The sequence below is a fragment of the Protopterus annectens genome, chromosome 7.part0, assembly GCF_019279795.1.
Source record: "Protopterus annectens isolate FY-2018-M chromosome 7.part0, PAN1.0, whole genome shotgun sequence".
Taxonomy (NCBI): domain Eukaryota; kingdom Metazoa; phylum Chordata; order Ceratodontiformes; family Protopteridae; genus Protopterus; species Protopterus annectens.
The window spans coordinates 1435454170-1435470453 of NC_056739.1; positions in this window are offsets into that span (position 1 = coordinate 1435454170).

The following is a 16284-nucleotide window of genomic DNA, read 5'->3' on the forward strand; positions in this document are numbered from 1 at the left end:
ACCATATTCCAGTATATTGTCCTGGCTTTAATAACTTCCGTATTTGCTTAACTGAGCATGTTCTTACTAAGAATGTATTTTATATTAATGGTGAGTGTTTTCTTCAGTTGAAAGGTACAGCTATGGGTGCATCTTTTGCACGCATATATGCTGACCTTTGTATGAGCTATTCGGAACAACTAATTATATATGATTACAATCATAATTTGTTTTTGGATGAGACTGATATTTGGCACAGATGTCTTGATGGTTGCTGATTGGTACGGAAGTCAGATGTGGAATATTTTATGGAGTTTGTTCAATATCTTAATTACAACAGGTGGGGTATTCAATTTACTCTACATTATAATACTGATTGTATTTATTTTTTAGACATGAATGTGTGTCATCAGCAGATGGCACTTTAGAAAGTAATGTCTTTCATAAACGTCCACATTTTAATACTCTATTACATGCCTCCAGCTGCCATCCTGGAGATATTATACATAACATACCTAAATCCCAAACTTTAAGTATTCATAGGATTTGCTCCTCCAATGATACTTTTTTATCAAAGCAGAATGATTTAATTACCAGATTTTGTGAAAGAGGATATCAGAAACCTCATATTCTTCAAACTAGTCAGTTTGTTCAAACGTGTGACAGGAAATGATTATTAAAATATCAGCGGAAGGAAAATAAAGCTAATAATACTATTAAGTTAATTACAAGTTATGGACACAATATTTTTGGATTTATGGATCTAATACAAAAATATTGAGACATCTTATTGGCAGGTGATAGACTGAGTGATCTTTTAAGTTCTAGATGCCTCTTTTCATTTAGGAGAGGAAAACATTAGGTGGATTTTTTAATCATTATAAGAACAAGACTCTGTGTAAGTATATGTATCAAAGTAAATTGGAGGGGGATTTGTTAATGGGTTGTGTTCCGTGTGGCCACTGTATTTTTTGTAAATATGTTGTTAAGACAAAAGAATTTACTAGTAGTAATACCTGTAAGAGTTTTAATATTACAATTTTTGGTAATTGCTGCACAGACTGGATCATTTATTTAGTTACTTGTACATGCTCAGCCTTTTATGTGGGAGAAACACTACGTCCATTTAGAATAAGGGTTTCAGAACATTTAAGGAACATTAGGAATAAGTGTCTATCTAATGCACTTTAGAAGCTGACTATAAAACACTCCACTGCACAGTTTAGGTTTGTCATTATTGACAGAATTGTAGGGAATAGAAATCTGAAAGCTGGTTGGCATGATATATTAAATAAAAAAGGAGAAAATATGGATAACTAGATTGGGGGGTTTATTTCCCCTGGGACTGAATGAGCATCTTTAATTTCTTAATTAGGTAATAGGATGGGTGGACCAAATCATTGTGACTCAGGTATATATATACTGAATTGTCGGAAGTTTCTTCTTATTTTAATACACTGATGAAGGCCATAGTGCTGAAACCAGTTTGCTAATTTTGTTTAGTGCAATTTTACACTAAAATGTGTATTTGGCTGCTGCTTTATTAATAAATACCAATTGTCTCACAAGGAGTGCTGGCCGACATTGCTTTTGATTTCCTTTTGAACAGTGTTATAAAGGTGCTCTGCTTCACATGAATTGCCAGCCTATTCAAAAGATGCAGCAGTCACCAGGATACAAATCTACCCCTCCATCACATCCTATTCAAGTTGCAGGCCATATTTAGGTCCTTGTAATGGGTAGCTCTAGTCCCATTTGATTTACAGATGTGTTGAAAATTCATTAGGTTTGAGTTGGAGATTGCTATGTAAGCCAGGGATAAGTATCCATTAAGAAGTCTATACAATACTGAGTAAAGTGACAGGGACTTCAGTCGGTCTGTTTAAGGCACATGCTAGAGTCCCTTGATCTTCTTTGTTAGAAACTTCTGATGCCTCCCCAATTGCTGCAGGTGCTTTGTGTAGTATATGCCAAAAGGGGCGTTATACTCAATTATGGGCATGATTAGTGACAGGTATAGAGGGGTTATAACTTCCTTTGCTCTAGAGGTGATGCCTTTGCTAATCAAGCATGCTATGTAGAAGGCTTTCCTTACTACAGACACTTGGTGGTCAAAGTTAAGGTCGCAGTTTACTTGTGATCCCAGATCCCATACCTCTTTGTAGGTACATTGGGTATTGTCATGTATCTGATAGTGTGAAGGGACATTGTTTTTAATAAAAGGAGTTATGATGCATTTCTTTGGATTTAGTTTGAGACCGTGACTCAGACACCAGTCTTTAGTCTGTGTAAGACCCTCCAAATGTATACTGACATCATTTGGGGATTCAATAATTGCACCCAGTTTGCAGTCATCTTTAAACTTGGTCAGCCACAGCCCCTTAATTCTGACCTGGACTTCTGACAACTATATACCAAACAGTAGAGGGGCCAGCACTGATCCTTGTGGCACCCCATGGTGACAGGTATGTTGGCTGAGGTGGATTCACCCACTCTGATAGTGTGTGCCCAGTTGTGAGCCAGTTGGCAAAACATCTTATAACAAGGGGTTTACATTCAGTTTGCTAAGTTTATTGGTAATGACTGAGTGTGAGACTGTGTTGAAGGTCATGGCCAAGTTGAAGTATGCTGTATGCACAGATTTTCCCTTGTCAATGGCCATGGTCACATTTCTGAAGAAATCCACAAAGTTTAACAGGCAGGATCTGCCACTGATGAAGCTGAATTGGGTCAGATCCAGGGTTTGGAGGTCATCTATGTCTTTGTATATGAGGTCCATTATGATACATTCCATGGCCTTATAGATGAGGCTGGTCACACCTATGGGTCTATAATTCCCCAGGTCTGTTTTGCTAAGCCACCTTTGTGAAGGGGAATAACTGTTGCTGTTCTCCATTCCACAGGAACATAGCCAGTGGTTAGGCTGTAACTGAATATGGCACTTAATGGTGATGCTAGTTCATGCTTTAGTTTGTTTAGAAGACAGCCTGGAATGCCATCTGATCACTTACAGGCAGTGCTGTTTTGCCATAGACAAGGCTTTAATGACTTGCTCTTTGGATATGTAGGCTGGTGGGGGAGTTAGGGGCAAGGATTGTCATAAGTTTGGAGGGGATAAGAGAGTGAAATTTTTGCAAAATCCATCCACCAGCAGGTTTTGCTATCTCTGCAGGATTAGTGTGTGTGTGTGTGTGTGTGTGTGTGTGTGTGTGTGTGTGTGTGTGTGTGTGTGTGTGTGTGTGTGTGTGTGCGTGTGCGCGTGTGTGTGTGTGATCCTGTTAGTCACTAGTTCGGCACATGCTTGGATCCTACATTTTAGGTTACATATGTAGATGTAAAGAGCCTTATGGTTATCCTTGGCTGTGATTGCTAAGTTTTTCTCAAAGTTACCCTTAGAGGATTTGACATGTTTTCTTACTTGCCTGTTGAGGCTGAGTGGGGTGCTTTTCCATTGTTGGGGGCCTCGCCTTAATTTACCTACACAACACATGTTTGCATTTGTTGTAGAGCTTGTTGATGCTAGATTTCTACCAGGGTCTCTTGTTTTTACTTGGGACTCTGGATTTGATTCTCCCTGTACTTATTTCTATGGTTTCAATGTTTTTAAATATGATTTTCACATGCAAACTACCTTAGATTGATTATGGAACCTGCAGATGAAGGACCTGATCAAAGGAGGGTTTGAGTGAGAGGGTGATAGCAGGGGGCATAATAACACAAAAAGCAACTGTCAAAAAGGGACAAAGAGGATTCAGCATATTGGCTTGAAACATCTGCATGCAGCAGCCATATTAGTGGCATTCACACATGATCATATGGGCACCAGTGGGCAGGACTGTGAGAGCTCATGGATCTCAGCCTGCCATGGGACTCAGTATACAGAGTAGAAGAAAGACATGCATCTCTGTGGTTATCTGCATAATGGCTAACAGCTCAGCATAACAGTTCTCTCAAAATGGTCAGTTAAGAATGGAGTGCCATGAAGATAATCAGTCTAGTAGACACTGTAGATTTCCCTCCACAAAGAATTATATAAGGTAGAAATGGCTTGTGTAAAGAATTGAATGGTCAGGGGACTTGGGTTCAACAGGCAGTGAGGGCAAAAGTGACCAAGAAAAATTAAATATACAAAACTCTGAAATTACTCTACAGAATTTTTGTTATCCAGATATTCATAACTGAAAATGCTTACTTTTATTTATGCAATTTCTAATATTTCAAACCCTAGCACTGTATGAAAAAAAACAAAATTCTCACCATGTATAAAAGCCAGTCTCTTACTTTTCTCTCTATGTAGTATTCTCTGTTTAGACTTTACTGATCTTGTACAAGCTCGTCCAAAGCATATTTTTACAGCCACAGATAATAAATATTTGCCTCATTTCCCTAAAATGCATATTAATACTTTATTCTTCCTGCATTAAATTATATTTTTGGATTGCTGGGTATATTTCTCAGGCAGATTCTGTTCACCTGAAGATGTGTCTTTAGGCCATATTCCAAAAGACTTCTCATAGCATATGTGGGTTACTCCAGTATATGCCTACCATGATTTCAAAACACTTCCTCTTAATACGAGTGACTTATGCCAGTGGAAAGCATATCTATAAAGAAAGCCCATGGGTCTTTTGGAATCAGGCCCCTAATCTATTTCTTTCCAAAAACAGCATTGTCATTAGTTTACCATCTTTGCCAAATGTTGCAAGTATATCATAATAATACAACATTTGCTTGTTAATTAATATTATTTTAAGTTAAATTCTTAGCTATTCAGATACTAAAGAAAATGTTCCCATTCAAGCAAGTTACTTTAAAAATAAGTTTAACATGCTCAAGAAACCTTCTTTAAGGATTAAAAATTTGAAATTACATATTATTACTGCTGTCACACTGAGATCTGTTTCCTAATTCTACTGTTAAATTAACAAACATAATGGCTTCTGCTCCACATGTCAAGTGGTAAACAATATCCTGGAGATTCATTAACAATCATACACATGCCACGGTAAGCTTTCATGCTCTCTCATCTTTGCATGATGAGCAGTAGTGCTCATCAAATATGCACGATACGAATCATGTTAAGCAATACCTTTTTATGACCAGAACACATCATAGCAGCTACACTGAGGTGCAGATAAACTTTAACATATAGTGTAACCAAAGGCTAAGCTTAACCTCAGTAAGCAAGCACTCGTGGATGGCACAATACATGGCAAGGGCAACTTGAATAAGATAATCTAAGAGGCAGGTGGAGCTTAAAGAGGAAAGAGTAGTTATATATTAATAGGTTATTGTACAAACACCACTAATTATAATTATTTATCACTAGAGAAGTAATCATGGCCACTCAGGGATATGTCTACATGATTTTAAAAATAAAATGTTAACAAAAGGAGAAGAGATGGACGGAGCTACTGTAAAACAAAGCAAGCAAAGTATATAAATAATAGGTAGAGTTGAGAGGTGAGATAACAGTTGCAAAGGAAAACAGATAAAGTTGGAGACATTACATGTATGTCAGGTAATGTACAGTTATGGAACTTCACTGGCATTGTAATGTATATTGCGAAAGTAAATAAATGCAATAATTTCTATAGGAATGAATTGATGTTTAAACACACATAAAGGTTAAAGAACTTTAAACCTTTCCTTGCCTTATACATATAATTGAAACAGTAATGAAGTTGTAATGGTAATGTACAATCAATGTAGAAATGGGAACAGCTGTACAGTCATTCCAGTTGTACCAATAATTGTCGAAACAATCAGCTGTGTCAGCAACGTTCATGTTGTGTATGATAGAAATTGTGATGTTCATAAATGCCATGTATTGATGTTTTGCAATCCAGAAGGATCTGTCACATATACTAAACTGTGCTTTAAACAGCATATCAACAGAAGAGTGAGCTGTTACCCATACTTAAAAATATCTAACTATAAAAGATATCATATGTACATAGTTGCAAAATGAAGACCAAAGTCATGTGACTTATATTAACAAGCACATTCATTCAAGGCAGAACTCATATAGTCACTCCCTTGACAATTGGGTTCTGTATGTAACAATATCACTATATACCTATGCATATAATTCCTGTATATGTGATAGGAAGTACACGCAGGGATAGTTAGCTCATAGAAGACTCAGCTCAAAACAATATACATGTTAGCAGCATTTTATAATGACATCAGATACATGGACAGATACATGAGAAATGATTCAATGATATTTCATACTGATTGGAGTACAGCACATTTTTAGGAGTGTAATAATCTGTATTATGTGTGTTCTTTCTGCTGCAACTGCCACACAATACACAACAAAATACAAAAGTCTGTCAAACTACATCTCTGAATGCAGAATAGCATTATGTTGTGCATCACATTTTCCCTGAAATGAACTTTGTTGAACACATTAGTAATACCTGTATGACAGCACATAACCATGACTCATAAATAGCTGCAACATTAACGGTAAGGCAATTATAATGTGGGGTGTTAATTAAAAATTTACATTTCATATGCCCCAGCTATTCACTGGCCTGTCACAATTGTTATCCTCCATGATTTGGTCTCTACCACCATTTCATCAATGGTGGCAGTGCCAAACCATCAGAGGACAATTCTAACAATTCTTGACAAATAAAAATAAATCACAACAAATATTTCATAACATTGATTATTGTCATGTGCTTTGTGTTAAACAGCGGGCATCTACTATATCATTATATTGGGCATATGCAGCTATAACAATAAATGCATTAACATCATCTGCCAATCACAAAACCACAAGATAGTAAAATAACACGGGTTCATCACTTTGTGAACACATGGCTGCATGACATAAATCAAGAACCTATGATTAAGCCATTCTTTCCTTTAACCACTGCATTGTGATGAAAACAATAAAATTAATATGTAAATGTTTCCATTGAGCCATAAAATGAGTATCATTCCTTTTGACGAAACAAACCCTGCCTGTAAACATTCTCGAGCACACTCAGTAGTATACCTTGCCAGACTTGAACAACTGCCTGAGGTCATATACATCACAGAGCTGCATATCAACCACTGATGCTACTTAAATAATCACATTTGATGTGTCACAAAGCACACACTTGAAGAGATTACATCAGTACTGTATTGGAATGGTTATGGCTCCCCAAAAGTGTAATCAGAGGCCTCAAAAAACTACAGCCCAGTTTGTGAGCCATATCACCATTGTTTGTGTTAAGCCACTCCTGACTGACATATATTAGCAGATTAAAACTCAACACTCTATACAGCTGTTTCTTACCTGCCTCTGCCAGAGAATAGTTTTGTGTACAGGTGTAAGAAAGGAACTACTTCAGGTTCTGAACTAAACTTATCCACTGAAATTTATTTTGAGGGATCAAAAGTCTTTAGCAATATTACTGTTCACACAACTGTGAGTTAGATAACCATTTTTGGGGGTAAGTCAGTCTTGTCTATCATTATTGTTTTGCACATATACATTACCAGATTTTAACATCTGTGTCTCTAACTCCATGTGGTATAGAAGTAAATAATAACTACATGCACTAGTGGAGAAGTCTTACCACAAAGGTTGAAGAATACATGTTTCAATGGGTCTACTTTAGATGAACGAAATGGCACTTACATGAAACCTATTTCACCGAGATGAGGAGTCCGACAGCACCCCAACACCGATGTCCTGGAACACCGACTATTCACTCCAGGTAAGTAACTGCTCAGCCATCAGAAAGAAACACATAAATGTAAGGAAACCAAACCCACCCATGTGGGGGACATCACCCCCCCCCATACCCTCCTAACTAAATATACCAACTCTAAGATCGCACTACCATGGGGGTAAGGGGCAAAGTTCAGTAGGATGACCAAATCCACTGTGACAGTAGTAACACACTCACAATAGTTAGAGATGCTAAATTGAAATACCTGCCTACCTAATTCCACAAGGGACAGAGCACAGTATCAGTCGCCACCACCACATAAGTCTTACTACAAAGGTGAGATAAAGTACATTTCAAAACATAGCCTAATCAGTATTAATAAAGCAGATATCAGGGCTAAAAGGGCCTGAACGTGGTGGAGAACCCCTATTTCTGATGTAATCTACACATCTGTGAGTGAAGCCATTCCTACCTAGCTTTACAATCACAAGCACTGATATAGGTGAGTCATTGCTGTTTCTGAAAAACTACCTATCTAGGTATAGAAGCTACATAACACTGAATCAATCACAGGTGACGCAGAAGAAATCTGATTACAAGTAAGAGATGAAGCACATATGCAATATAATTGTTTTGCAAAGGAGATGTGTGCGCTAAAAGGGGCTGAAAGCAATTACCTTATTGTTTTGCAAAGAAACTGCGCTGCTGAAAGGGGCTGAAAGTAATGGTAGAGCCTTCTTCCATTGTAAGTGATCTGATCTGTGGGTGAAGCATTTCTCCCTAGATCTCTAATCAAAAAATATATCCACAACAGCCACTGGAGTATCAAGGGCTCACAGTGGTATCAAAGTAAAATCCAAATAATATAAAAACCCACTGCAGCCACCATGGCAGGTAAAATAAAATGTTATTAAATTGGATAAGCACTTTCAAGCTAGTGCACTTATTTAGATCCTGTAAGACAAAACTAACAACATCAATTCTAAAATAACGAATGACCAATAAAAATCAATAATAGGGCCTATACCCCCTTAGTAAAGGCTTTAAAGGCATACATCCATTTAAACCTGGCTGCCAATCTGCCTGAAGATCAGCTATCCATCTTAACTTATTCAATTATGTTTGATGTTTAATATCACCATACCTTCTGTTTTCAAATTGTATCTGTAATACCAAAAATAAAACATGTATGTCCTGGATTTAACTTAATGTGTTGGGCTAAGGCATTAAGCTTCGCCTTTAGCTTGATATCACTCATATGCTGCAAAATATGCTCTTTGAGCATCCTATTAGTTTTCCCCACATAATATGAGGTACAAAATGAATATTTAGCTAAATAAATAACATGTTTAGTACAACATCAGCATATAGGTTTGGGGTGTATAGCCTACCAGTTACTGGATGTAAGAATGTATTAGACTTATCAGTATACTGACAACCCTTACAGCATCTACATGGATAGGTGCCCTTCCTTACATTCCTTTGTAATAATAATGAAGGCAGGCAGACATCCTTACATAAAATGTGTTTTAAATTCAAATTATTCTTAAATGTGAACTTAGGATATTCCACTATCGCCCTTTTAAGTTGATCATCCATCTGAAACATTTTCCAGTTCCTTCTAATTATAACACAAATAATTTTTGTAGCACTATTATAAAGTAAAATTACTCTGGGATGATATGTCTCTACTGGTGAAATATCAGAAGAAAACCCATTATTAGGCCTATCTTTAGACTTAAACCAAGGCCTCCCTTTAGTCTTTCTTACTAGATTTATCTGTAGATTTATGAACAATCTTTTCTGGATAGCCCTGAGACAAAAAAATGATGTTTCATAGCAACAACCTCTTGTTCAAATATATTATCATCTGTACATAATCTAGAAACCCTAATATTTTGCCCACTAACAACATTATTAAAAATATGTCTGGGATGAATACTGTCATACATCAACAAGCTTTCCTCCAACAATTTTTTGCATAGATTCTAGTTTGAAGCATCCCTTCTACATCTTTATATATTCTTACACCCAGAAAATCACTCACCTATGGTGATCGTATTCACAGTGAACTTCAAAAAATTTGTACTACCTTCCAGAAACTCAACAAAAGATCCCAGCTCATCCATAGTACCATACCACAATAAAAAACAGCATCCATGAACCTGTGGTAAAATCTAAGTTGATTCACCCATCTATGATTATTAGAAAAAAGAATATAATTTTCCCAATGCGCCAATACCAGGTTAGCATAGGTATTGGTGCATGGTGTGCCCATGGCAACCTCTAATTGTTGCCAATAGCACTGATTGATCATAGAATAAAAATACATTGTTCTCTAAAATCAACTCAAGGAACGCACATACTTGTATATTAGTTTGTTCATCAAAAACACCATGTGTAGAAATAAACTGCTGAATAGCTGAAATACCATAATTATTAGGGATCACGGTGAACAAACTATTTACATCTAAAGTAACCAAAGGAAAACATACCATGCTTTTAATAGATTTGTAAAAGTTACATAGTGAGTCCCGAAACATGATGTATCCTTCACTACAGCTGGTGCATGTGCCAAAGCTTCCTTCAATATCTTCTCCACCCATATAGATAGAAATTCTGTAACCCACCCTTGGCCAGATACAATAGGTCTAAAGGGTGGATTGAGGGGATCTTTATGCATCTTTGATAAACCCTTCAATACAGGTATAACTGGATGATGCACCAAAACAAACTTATAAATGTCCGATATCACTTGTGCAATAAATAATTCCCAAATAGAAGTTTTCACATGTTCTATTATGTTCTTAACCTGCCTACAGTCTATAACCTGATACGTAGCATATTCCTGTAACATATTTAACATCCCTTGTATGTAACATTCAGTATCTAGCATGACAACTCCCCCTGCTTTATCTGCCGGTCTAAGTACAATATCTGAATTTGATCTCAACTCATTCAATGCTTCATATTCATGTTTAGTTAAATTATAATAATAAACTGTGCTGCTGAAAGTAGTGGTAGAGCCTTCTCTCATTGCAAGTGATCTGATCTGTGGGTGAAGCCATTTCTACCTAGATCTATAATCAAAAAATATATCTACAATAGCCATTGGAGTATCAAGGGCTCACAGTGGTACCAAAGTAAAATCCAAATAATATGAAAACCCTCTGGAGCCACCATGGCAGGTAAAAATAATACTTTATTAAAATGCATAAGCACTTTCAAGATACTGCTCTTATTTAGATCATGTAAGACAAAACTAACATCAATTTTAAAATAACCAATAACCAATAAAAATCAATAATAGGGCCTACACCCCCTTAGTAAAGGCTTTAAAGGCATACATCCATTTAAACCTGGTTGCCGATCTGCCTGAAGATCAGCTATCCATCTTAACTCATTGAATTATGTTTGATGTTTAATATCACCACCCCTACTATTTTCAGATTGTATCTGTAACACCATAAATAAAACATGTATGTCCTGGATTTAACTTAATATGTTGGGTAAGGCATTAAACTTTGCCTTTAGCTTAATATCACTCATATGCTGCAAAATACGCTCTTTAAGAATCCTATTAGTTTTCCTTACATAATATGAAGTACAAAATGAACATTCAACTAAATAAATAACATGTTTAGTACAGCATCATCATATAGGTTTGGGGTGTATAGCCTACCAGTTACTGGATGTAAGAATTTATTAGACTTATCAATATAAAACAGTGTAAAAAACTTCTCTGTGTGGAAGATTTTCAGTCCATATATCTCTAGTTAATCACTGTATATTAATCAGATCAGACAAAAGTAGTAGAAGTAGCAAACTTAAACTCATCTTAAGTAAAAAAAAAAATACTAAAAAATATATAATTGTACAGAATTACTAAGTATTTGAAAATAATCCAAACCAGGCAGTCAGTCTGTTTACAGTCGAAAATCCTTTATTAAGTACAGAGAAAAGCGAACCAAGTAAAACAAAAATAGAGTAATAGTTTCCTCACAAGCTTTTTAAATATATATATACTTTTTATCAGGAAAGGAAGTGGTTTATTGTGCTATAAAACAAAGTGCTATTGATACACATGTTAAATTTACATCCTTTCCCCCTACCTATGTACCTATGAACCTATAATGCTAATGTTTGAATCCTGCAACCTTTTAAGAATATAGGAGCAATTGTTTTAAATTGTACTTAGTGTTGTATAATTCTCACATCAGAAATCACTGCTTTGACCAGATATCTGTAGATATTGCTGAGAAGGTAACAGCAGGCTTGGTGTGAGTGTGAACCACATAAAAAGACCAAGAAGGCTACTGCTGGTGCAATAACATATGTAGCCAATATTTACCAGGTCAGAATTTAATGAGATATGATAATGCTTAATATTTTATACCTGATGTCGAATTCAAATTCTTGCCAATTTGCTTCAACAGTCCATAGATGTTATCATTGGATGTTCACACCCTAAAGGCAGACAAATGTCCTGTGGTAAAATACACAGATTTGAAGGCTCAATGAAAATTGTATGAAGCAAATATTTGTGCATCATAATGCATGACAGTAATGACAAACAACAAATCCCATATAGTCTATGTTCAACTATATCGTCTGTTCAACATATGTCAATAACTGTTTTCCATCCTGCTCTTGGTCTGTCTTTCTACAGCAAAGCTAGGCTAAGCATAATAGATTGAAGGGCAGCAGACAAATGTGGGTGAAGAAAAAGCTCACATGTTTTGCCATAAGACATGAAATGTAACTTACTGTAATTTACAATTGCCACTCAATGTCAGGCATTATGCAAATACTGAGGATAAAGAGTTAGAAAGAAGGTAAAGAGGCAGATATGGAGAGAGAGAGAGAGAGAGAGAGAGAGAAAGAGAGAGAGAGAGAGACATGAAAGATTTTTGCATACTTGACATTTCTCGCTGTCGTTGTGGCGTGTTACACTTGGGTTTGCTATCATAATTATTTTGTCATGGTCTGTACAATAAAGTGTTCACAAATAGGTATCAAGAAGGTGTAGGACAGGGAAACAATGATTAAGATGTAAGCAGGTTAACGGTAGGTTAATAACACATGTAGACAGTTCCAGGCATAATATTAATGTGAACAAACATTAAATAATATTTGACACAGTTCTGGATTCAAACCCTTGACACCGCAAAAAAAAAGTCTCCAAACCTGAGTACCATTTCAGTAGACCACATACAAACTCATATTCCATGTAATTAAATTACACATTTGACGGGAGAGTGTCAAAAGTTTGAAGCAAGGGCAAATGTAAGCACCAGGCTTCAGCAAATGATTACTGTAACATACCATAAGGTGCACATTACATCCTGTGGCCTAAAATCCTGCAAGAGTAACTGGCTCCCAATAGTGCAATTAGAATTCATTATACCAAGTTGTCTTAGACGTTTCAGTTGGCAACTTGACAGTTGTACTTCATGTTCAATTACTAAAAAAAAAATCACTGCCAATAATTTGTTCTGACCCCCTCAGCAAAGCAATCTGTAATCTAGATTTCAACCCTGCATTACTTCTGTTGTTGTTCAAACCTTACTGTACAAACATATTGAGCCACAGACAAAAATACATAGCAGACCTATTTTCTGCATGCAGAACTGTCCAGAGTGCTGAATGAAGCTCACCAGTACCAGTCTCATTTGCACTACTGACAGCTTGGTCTTTTTGCATCTTATTCTTCTTCTTTTGGCTTTTTCTGTTAGGGCTCACCATAGTGCAACAATGGTCCACAGAATGATTGGCAGTAGAGTTTTATGGTGTTGAGTTGCCCTCTGGTCCCCAACCTTCCACAGAAGGCACACACATGCACACACTCACACCTAGGGCCAATTTAGAGTGTCCATTCTACCTGTAGCATGTCTTTTGGATGTGGTAGGAAACCAGAGCACCTGGAGGAAATCCATCGAACACGGGGATGACATGCAGACTCTGCACAGAAAGCACCCCAGCTGAGAATAGAACTGGAGAACATCTTGCTGTGAGGCAGCAACACTAACCACTGCATCACCGTGGCTGCCCAGCTTGGTCTTTTTGCATGTGAAATGAAATGTTGAGTTTTTGCCTTGAATAGTTAACTGTCATTCAAAACCCATTTAACATAGCGAGACAGGTTTAAAAAAAAAGCAATGGAGAAAGCAAGATCTCCGTTGCTTTTTACACACTGTGTCGCTATGTTAAAGGAGTTTAACATAGTGAGACAGCTTTAAAAAAAGCAACGGAGATCTCCGTTGTTTTTTTTAAACCTGTGTCGCTATGTTAAACTCTTTTAACATAGCGAGACAGTGTTTTAAAAGAGACTTATACTAATGGAAAAAGTCCGGGCGACCGGACCTTTTTCCATTAGTATAAGTCGATTTACAACGTGCACGCTGGCCAATCAGCATGCACGTTTTGGAATATTAATGGGGGGTCATGGTATAATGCCCATTTTAACATTGTTTTCCACATGATAATTTGCAGTTCTTTTACACATATTCGTGCTTTCATGTCATGAGACTTATTGAGCAATGGGTCACAGAGGAGTTTACATGAGGTCATGCTATACACAGCATATATGAGTAAAATGTACACCTATGTTAAATGGATAAACGATTGTCATGAGTAACTGTTCAGACATATATACAAATGTTCTTATTACAGATCCATATTTTAAAATTAATTAATTTGCTGATTTTACTTCCTCAGATATTAGTCCATGGTATGTTTGTGATATCATGCACGTAAACATGCTATTACTATAATGAACAGTAAGATGACTGCAGGTGACACAAATCAGAGTTATCTCAATTATCATCCATTATATGCACTTCTATTATTATTAAAGTCCTAACATAAGAAGTTAAGATTGTCCCTCAGGTTCAAATAAGATGCTAAAACATAACTGGTATGTTCCTTTATGAACATGGCTCTGGTTACTATGATGATGGAATAATGTTGATCATGTGATTTCAGCTAATTATGTATTGAGTTTTTGTTAGATGTTTTTATGTCTGGGGAAGCAGTGAAACATTACTGTGAAAGCGCTTACGTTTTATTAAAGGATTTAGGTTTTATGGTTGACCTCTCTGTTTCTTTGGTTTACTTTATGTGTTTTTGGGATACAGTTTGGATATTAAGTGAACCATTTGTCCACTCAGCTGCTTGATGGTTATATTTTTATAATAATAATAAAAAGACTTATGGCTTTTCCCGGTTAGGGGTCGCCACAGTGAAACTCCAGTCCGCACATGATTAGCAGTGGATTTTTACGGTGCCGAATTGCCAGCCCAACGCCCAACCTCCAAAGAAGGCATGCCCATTCATGCTTGCACCTACCTGCATGTCCATTGAACACCACAAAACTGACACACATAGCCTGAACTGCAAATATGCCGAACCCCCTAAACCGCAAATTTTCAAATCTTGAACCGTCATAGTCGGCCAACACCACTGCGTGCTACATACTACATACGCAAACAATAAATAAAACACATACATACACTAACTAAACCCTACTTCTAATCTTACACTAAACCTTACATACATTACTATCTATGCACTTACCTTAACCCGCACCCTAACCCTAAGGTCCGTAACTATCGCACACTTGCCCTACAGACATATACCCAAACAAAACAAATAATCCACAGACATACAGTTAACAAAACCCTACTTCTATCCCTACACTAAACCTTACATATATTACCTGTCTATGCACTTACCTTAACCTGCACCCTGCACCCTAACCCTAAGGTCCGTAACTATAGCACACTTAACTTACGGAGCTATACCGCAGATGGGCCATCCATGACACTTTGACATTTCATGTTTCGTGGTTTTGAATGTTTGCCATTACCGTAGTTCACACTATACATGTTGGTCTTGTGGTGTTCACTGAAACGGGATTTCAATCTCGTAATATAGACCCCTAAAAATATAGGCCATGTAAATCTGCATTTTTAGATGCTGAAAATAAGGTTATAGTCCCGTCTTCTGTCAACATGGCTCACAAATCTTAGTGAAAACCTTAGATGGCTGCTGTTGCATGACCCTATCTGGTGGCAGGTGGTCAATGATGTGAATGCTGTGGGAAGCCATGGCTATGATTCCCACGCCATCAGCTATTCGGCCAGTGAGATAATAACAAAGGCAAAAAAGAGAGTCAGTGCTGTTGCAAGGGAACAGAGAGCTACTGGAAGTGGTCCTCTTCTGAACCACTAGTCACTGAGATGAAGGAGTTCGTGTCAAGTCTAAGAGAGCAAGGCAGCTCAAAGGAGTTGCCCAGTGCTGTGATAGATGTGGAACAGAGGTAGAAGACAACAAAAGGGGTGTCTATTGTTGATGCTCCTGGTGTGTGTGTGTGTGTGTGTGTGTGTGTGTGTGTGTGTGTGTGTGTGTGTGTGTGTGTGTGTGTCTATAGCTATCTCTCTATAGATATGTATATATATATATATATATATATATATATATATATATATATATATATATATATATATAGATATATATATAGATATATATATATATATATATATATATTCACACACACACACACACACACACACACACACACACATATACACATTTCATAAAATTGATTTTTGGGGTTATTATAAGTAGG